At 56.8% G+C, this 7,794-nt stretch overlaps 1 protein-coding gene and 1 non-coding gene across 4 annotated transcripts in view; both read right to left on the bottom strand.

Moving 5' to 3' along the window:
- Nucleotides 1-179, bottom strand: part of wdr91 (WD repeat domain 91) — a 63,606-nt gene extending 63,427 nt beyond the window's left edge. For 2 of the 3 annotated variants that reach the window (XM_067999971.1, XM_067999975.1), the window contains exon 1: nucleotides 102-177. The gene's annotated coding sequence lies outside the window, so the exon portion shown is untranslated. Of the gene's footprint in view, nucleotides 1-101 lie in introns of all 3 variants that reach the window. The other variant, XM_067999972.1, reaches the window with a different exon arrangement.
- A 3,165-nt stretch (nucleotides 180-3,344) lies between these two features.
- On the bottom strand, nucleotides 3,345-3,509 carry LOC137335031 (U1 spliceosomal RNA). Its single transcript, XR_010966310.1, has one exon. It is a non-coding gene; the product is annotated as a U1 spliceosomal RNA (small nuclear RNA).
- Between the last annotated feature and the right edge of the window lie 4,285 nt (nucleotides 3,510-7,794).

Genomic DNA, 7,794 nt, shown 5'->3' with positions numbered 1-7,794 from the left:
TACCGTTCTCTCTCTCTCTCTCTCTCTCTCACTGGACCGTTCTCTCTCTCTCTCTCTCTCTCACTGACCGTTCTCTCTCTCTCTCTCTCTCTCTCACTGACCGTTCTCTCTCTCTCTCTCTCTGACGGGCCTCACCCACCGACCAGAATCGGCTGCCTCCCCAGCTGACTCGCGCTCACCAATGACGTCACATGAAGCCGGTGCGCGCAGCCATCCACTCACATCACATGACATCACATCACATGACAGCCGCCCGCCAATCCGAGACCGCGCCTTCTTTTCTCAACTTTCGGGTGACCCTGGACCACAGTCTGGGAAACCCCGCGTGTGGCAGCGGCCCCGCCAATCAACGGCGGGCGACAGAGGGAGCTCCGCCCCTGCCCGAGCCAGGCCCCGCCCACCGGCCCGAGTCAGTCCCGCCCCCGCCCCCACCCCGAGTCAGTCAGTCCCCGCCCCCACCCCGAGCCAGGCCCCGCCCCCACCCCGAGTCAGGCCCCGCCCCCCACCCCCGAGCCAGGCCCCGCCCCCCACCCCGAGCCAGGCCCCGCCCCCACCCCGAGCCAGGCCCCGCCCCCACCCCCGAGCCAGGCCCCGCCCCCCACCCCGAGCCAGGCCCCCGCCCCCACCCCGGGCCAGGCTTCCTTCTTCCTCCACCGTTCACCTGAGGAAGGAGGAAGCCTCCGAAAGGTTGTGGAATTTAAAATAAATTTGTTGGACTGTATCTTGGTGTTGTAAAATTGTTTACAATTACACCCGTCACTGTTCACTCCCCGTCACTGTTCACTCCCCTCACTGTTCACTCCCCGTCACTGTTCACTCCCCCTCACTGTTCACTCCCCGTCACTGTTCACTCCCCGTCACTGTTCACTCCCCCTCACTGTTCACTCCCCGTCACTGTTCACTCCCCGTCACTGTTCACTCCCCCTCACTGTTCACTCCCCGTCACTGTTCACTCCCCGTCACTGTTCACTCCCCGTCACTGTTCACTCCCCCTCACTGTTCACTCCCCGTCACTGTTCACTCCCCGTCACTGTTCACTCCCCCTCACTGTTCACTCCCCCTCACTGTTCACTCCCCGTCACTGTTCACTCCCCGGTCACTGTTCACTCCCCCTCACTGTTCACTCCCCCGTCACTGTTCACTCCCCGTCACTGTTCACTCCCCCTCACTGTTCACTCCCCGTCACTGTTCACTCCCCGTCACTGTTCACTCCCCCTCACTGTTCACTCCCCCCTCACTGTTCACTCCCCGTCACTGTTCACTCCCCGTCACTGTTCACTCCCCCGTCACTGTTCACTCCCCCTCACTGTTCACTCCCCGTCACTGTTCACTCCCCGTCACTGTTCACTCCCCCTCACTGTTCACTCCCCCGTCACTGTTCACTCCCCCGTCACTGTTCACTCCCCGTCACTGTTCACTCCTCCCGTCACTGTTCACCTTCCCCCTCACTGTTCACTCCCCGTCACTGTTCACTCCCCCTCACTGTTCACTCCCCCTCACTGTTCACTCCCCGTCACTGTTCACTCCCCGTCACTGTTCACTCCCCGTCTCACTGTTCACTCCCCCTCACTGTTCACTCCCCCGTCACTGTTCACTTCCCCCTCACTGTTCACTCCCCGCTCACTGTTCACTTCCCCGTCACTGTTCACGTCCCCGTCACTGTTCACTTCCCCGTCACTGTTCACTCCCCCGTCACTGTTCACTCCCCCTCACTGTTCACTCCCCGTCACTGTTCACTCCCCGTCACTGTTCACTCCCCGTCACTGTCACTCCCCCGTCACTGTTCACTCCCCCTCACTGTTCACTCCCCGTCACTGTTCACTCCCCCGTCACTGTTCACTCCCCCCTCACTGTTCACTCCCCGTCACTGTTCACTCCCCGTCACTGTTCACTCCCCGTCACTGTTCACTCCCCGTCACTGTTCACGTCCCCCCTCACTGTTCACTCTCCCCGTCACTGTTCACTTCCCCGTCACTGTTCACTCCCCGTCACTGTTCACTCCCCCTCACTGTTCACTCCCCGTCACTGTTCACTTCCCCCTCACTGTTCACCTCCCCCTCACTGTTCACACTCCCCGTCACTGTTCACTCCCCGTCACTGTTCACTCCCCCTCACTGTTCACTCCCCGTCACTGTTCACTCCCCGTCACTGTTCACTCCCCGTCACTGTTCACTCCCCGTCACTATTCACTCCCCGTCACTATTCACTCCCCGTCACTGTTCACTTCCCCCTCACTGTTCACTCCCCCTCACTGTTCACTCCCCGTCACTGTTCACTCCCCATCATTATTCACTCCCCGTCACTGTTCACTCCCCCTCACTGTTCACTCCCCGTCACTATTCACTCCCCGTCACTATTCACTCCCCGTCACTGTTCACTCCCCCTCACTGTTCACTCCCCGTCACTATTCACTCCCCGTCACTGTTCACTCCCCGTCACTATTCCGTCACCACTGGGGGAAAGTGCGTGCACTCCCCATCACTATTCACTCCCCAACACTATTCACTCTCCATCACTATTCACTCACCACCGGGGGAAAGTGCGTGCACTACCCATCACTATTCCGTCACCACTGGGGTAAGTGCGTGCACTCCCCATCACTATTCACTCCCCGTCACTGTTCACTCCCCGTCACTGTTCACTCACCACCGGGGGAAAGTGCATGCACTCCCCATCACGATTCACTCCCCATCACTATTCACTCACCACCGGGGGAAAGTGCATGCACTCCCCGTCACTGTTCACTCCCCGTCACTATATACTCCCCATCACTGTTCACTCCCCATCACTATTCACTCACCACCGGGGGAAAGTGCGTTCACTCCCCATCACTATTCACTCAGAGAACAATGCCTGGCTATATATGCTGTGCATTTACGGAATGCTACACTACTCACCTGACGAAGGAGGAAAGCTCCGAAAGCTTGTGATTTTAAAATAAAGCTGTTGGACTATAACCTGGTGTTGTAAGATTCCTTACATGATAAATACAGTTCATGACACTCCAGGGTGCCTCATTGCACTTGCAATCAGTACAGATTACAGTTACATTACAGCAATTACAGTCATTACACATTGATTAGGAGGAGTTTTTTTTGTTTTCCAGTCCCTCGACCGAAGATGACGAGAGTGTCCTCAACCGTGGCCTTTGCGGCGGCTGCATCTCACCACCCGGTCCTGGAAACGCTTTAATATGTAAGGGTTGCTCGGTAGTTTACTGAAACACTCAGGGTCCGTGAAGAAGGCAGAGCGGCCAGCAAGTTGTTGGCATTGATCGGTCGGATCGATAGTGTTTGGAGCTTCGAAATTCGGAGCGAATGTTATTTCTGCCTTTAGTCAGAAGCCAGGGGAGAGCGCGAACGCAGTCCCCCACTACCACAAATTTTGCAGTCGAGTATCCCGCATTTGGGGACATTGCAGGCGTCAGCACACCCGAAGTGCAATGGGCTAGCCTCGTCCTGGGAGAATCTCCTTTTTTTTTCAAAAAATATACTTTATTCATAAAATTTGCAGCAGTACATACAATACAGTTGTCATATCACTTTCCAAATGTACACAATACAGATTATACAATTTGCAGGTTACGTCAAGTGCAGTACAATGAACACATTGGACATCATTACAGTTCATGACACTCTAGGGTGTCTCATTGCATCATACTCAACACAGATTGTTGCTTACAGATTCATTTCAGATTCATTACAGGTACATTACAGCAATTTGAATTTTACATTCTGCCCGAGGGGGTTTTTCCCTGATTGCAGCCCCTCGGTTTACAATGGCGGGAAGGCTCTAAACGGTTGCCTTTCCCCACAGGGCCTTTGCGGCGGCCGCACCCATCCTCAGTGCATCCCTCAGCACGTAGTCCTGGACCTTGGAATGTGCCAGTCTGCAACACTCGGTCGAGGACAGCTCCTTGTGCTGGAAGACCAGCAAGTTTCGGGCAGACCAAAGGGCGTCTTTCACCGAGTTGATGGTCTTCCAGCAGCAGCCGATGTCCGTCTCAGTGTGCGTCCCCGGGAACAGCCCGTAGAGCACAGAATCCTGTGTTACGGAACTGCTCGGGACGAACCTGGACAAATACCACTGCATCTCTCTCCAGACCTTCTTTGCAAAGGCACATTCCATAAGGAGATGGGTGACGGTCTCGTCTCCACCGCAGCCTCCTCTGGGACAGCGCGCGGTGGCGCTGAGAGTCCGGGAGTGCATGAAGGTTCTGACGGGAAGGGCCCTTCTCACCACCAGCCAAGCTAGGTCTTGGTGCTTGTTTGAGAGCTCTGGCGATGAGGCGTTCTGCCAAATGACATTGACAGTCTGCTCGGGGAACCAACCGACAGGATCCACCATCTCCTTTTTCCGCAGGGTCTCGAGGACGTTACGTGCGGACCACTTGCTGATTGCCTTGTGGTCAAAGGTGTTGTCCTGCACAAACCTTTCCACGAAGGACAGGTGGGGCGGAACGGTCCAACTGGACGGAGCGTTCCGTGGCAGCGTGGCCAGGCCCATCCTTCTCAACACCGGGGACAGGTAGAACCTCAGCACGTAGTGACACTTTGTGTTTGCGTACCGAGGGTCTATGCACAGCTTGATGCAGCCGCACACAAAGGTGGCCATCAGGATGAGGGCCACGTTGGGCACGCCTTTCCCCCCTTTCTCTGGAGATTTGTACATCGTGACCCTGCGGACACGGTCCATTTTTGATCTCCAGACAAAGTGGAAGATGGCTCGGGTGACTGTCGCGGCGCAGGAGCGAGGTATGGGCCAGACCTGCGCCACGTACAGCAACACCGAGAGCACCTCGCATCTGATGACCAGGTTCTTGCCCACGATCGAGAGGGATCGTTGATGCCACAGTCCCAGTTTCTGCTTAACCTTGGAGATACGCTCCTCCCAGTTTTTGGTGCACGCCCCGGCCCCCCCGAACCAGATCCCCAGCACCTTCAGGTAATCCGACCTGACGGTGAAGGGGACAAAGGATCGGTCGGTCCAGTTCCCAAAGAACATGGCCTCGCTCTTGCTACGATTTACCCTGGCCCCCGAGGCCAGTTCGAAACGGTCGCAGATGCTCATCAATCTGCGGACCGACAGCTGATCCGAGCAAAAGACGGCGACGTCATCCATGTACAGGGAGGCCTTGACCTGAGTGCCTCCGCTGCCTGGGATCGTCACCCCTCTTATGCCCGCATCCCTCCTGATGGACTCGGCAAAGGGTTCGATGCAACACACGAACAAGACGGAGGAGAGAGGACAGCCCTGCCTGACTCCAGATTTGATCGGAAAGCTTTCTGATTCCCACCCGTTGATTGAAACTGCGCTACTGATGTTTGTGTAGAGCAGTTGGATCCAATTGCGGATTCCCTCCCCAAACCCCATTTTGGAGAGCACGTCCATCATGTACGTGTGGGATATTCTGTCAAAGGCCTTCTCCTGGTCCAGGCTGATCAGGCAGGTGCTCACCCCCCTGTCCTGTACGTAGGCAATCGTATCCCTGAGTAGCGCCAGGCTATCAGAGATCTTCCTGCCGGGTACGGTGCAGGTCTGATCGGGGTGGATCACCACCTCCAGGGCTGACTTGACCCGATTGGCGATGACCTTGGACAGAATTTTGTAGTCCACGTTAAGTAGTGAGATGGGTCGCCAATTTTTGATTTCTTCCCTCTCCCCCTTCCGTTTGTAGATGAGGGTGATGATGCCTTTCCTCATGGAGTCTGACATGCTGCCTGCCAGAAGCATAACCCCGTACACTTCCAGCAGGTCTGGGCCTATCCAGTCCCACAGAGCCGAGTACAACTCCATCGGTAAGCCGTCGCTTCCGGGAGTCTTACTCTTCTCGAAGGATCGGACGGCCTTTGTCAGTTCGTCCAGAGTTAGCGGGAGATCCAGACTCTCCCGCTCGCTGTCGTCTAGAACCTCCGTGATAGACGACAAGAAGGAGTGGGAGGCCGCGCTGTCTGTGGGCTTCGCGTCGTACAGTCCGGCATAAAAGGATTTGCAGATCCTCAGTATGTCGGGCTGCGAGGACGTGACCGAGCCGTCCTCTTCCTTCAGGCTGCTGATCACAGAGCTCTCTCTGTGCACCTTTTGGAAGAAGAAGCGCGAGCAAGTCTCGTCCCGCTCCACGGAGCGGACTCTGGACCGGAAGATGATCTTGGAGGCCTCGGAGGCAAAGAGCGAGGCTTGCTGGTCCTTCACCTCTCTGAGTTCCTCCCCGACATCGATCCCCATCGACTGCAGCAGGAGAAGATTCTGCATGCTTTTCTGGAGTCGGGACGTTTCCCTCTGCCTCTCTCTCGCCTTCTGAACACCTTTGAGGATGAAGAACCTCTTGATGTTCGCCTTGATGGCTTCCCACCAGTGCACTGGGGAATCAAAGAGGGGCTTTACGGTTCTCCAACCTTTGTAATCCCTCGTCAGTTCCTCAATGTTTCCCGGGGTCAACAGTTTCACGTTCAGCTTCCATGTCCCCCTGCCCACTCTCTGATCGTCCTGTAGGTGACAGTCGGCCAGGAGGAGGCAGTGGTCAGAGAAGAACACCGGTGTGACCTTGGTGGATCTGACCTTGAGCTTCGGGGACACAAACAGGAAGTCTATCCTGGAACGGACGGACCCGTCTGGTCTGGACCAGGTGTATTGACGCGCCGCTCCGTCTGCAGGGTTGCTGAAGACGTCGCACAGCTTGGCGTCTTTCACCGCTTCCATCAGGAGTTTGGACGTGGCGTCCAGTTTGCTGTCGGCTCTGCCGGATCGTCCAGCCGCATCGATGATGCAGTTGAAGTCACCGCCGAGAATGACCGGCTTGGACGTCGCCAGCAGCAGTGGGAGCTGCTGGAAGACGGCCAGCCGCTCGTCCTTCAGAGCCGGGGCGTACACGTTGATCAGCCGGAGCGGAGCGTTTTTGTACATTACGTCTGCTACGAGGAGACGGCCCCCCACCACCTCCTTTACTTCGGTGATGGTGAAGTTGCCCCCCCGCAGCAGAATCCCCAGGCCGGAGGCACGGTTATCGTTGCCTCCCGACCAGATAGACGGCCCGTGGGCCCAGCGCTGCGACCATTGCCTGTAATTGCTGAGATGCGGCAGGCCGCACTCCTGTAAGAACAGCAGGTCGCTCTTGACCTTGGCCAGGTAGTCCAAGGTCGACACACATCACGTAGTGCTTTTAACGCTACGCACGTTAATGGATGCGACTTTCAGACCCATTTTAACAACTGTTTAAAGTCTCACCCGTCAGTCCGTTTGCTGTTTCCAGCTCTTGGCCGTGTTTCTGCATATAGGTGATCTGTGTAAAGTGTTCCACGATCCCTGAGCTGAGGTACGAGTTCTGTTCTGCCTCAGAGAGGGGGTCGTCGTTCCGCCGGGGTGACATCGGCGGCCTGGTGTCGGGTGAAGAGTCCGTGCGATCCTCGATCGGTTGGGGCTCCTCGTTGTCGCTTCTCCCGGTTTCCCGGAGCTGTTCTTCGCTCTCTGCGGTGCTGCTCCCGGTGTCCCGGAGCTGGTGTGCGCTGGGCACTGTGCTGCTGCCGGCTTCCCGGAGCTGGAGGGTGCTGGAGGCGTTGTCGCTCCCAGTGTTCTGGAGATGGGGGCTGCCGATCGCGTCGGGGTCACCTTGGGTATTTTGCCGCTTTCGGTGGGACGGCTGACCACTTCGCTCCTGTCGTCCCTCCTCGTCAGACTCGGGGTAGTCGTTGCAGTCCGACTGCGACTCGAGTGCTCTTTTGGCCCCTGGTGTAGTGTCGGCAGGGGCTTGTTTCCTTTTCTCTGGCTTCTTCTTTTTGGTTTTTTTTTGACCACCAG

This window comes from Heptranchias perlo, chromosome 18, assembly GCF_035084215.1.
Source record: "Heptranchias perlo isolate sHepPer1 chromosome 18, sHepPer1.hap1, whole genome shotgun sequence".
NCBI lineage: Eukaryota > Metazoa > Chordata > Chondrichthyes > Hexanchiformes > Hexanchidae > Heptranchias > Heptranchias perlo.
The sequence above is the reverse complement of the archived record's forward strand: the minus strand, read 5'-3'. Positions and strand labels throughout refer to the sequence as shown.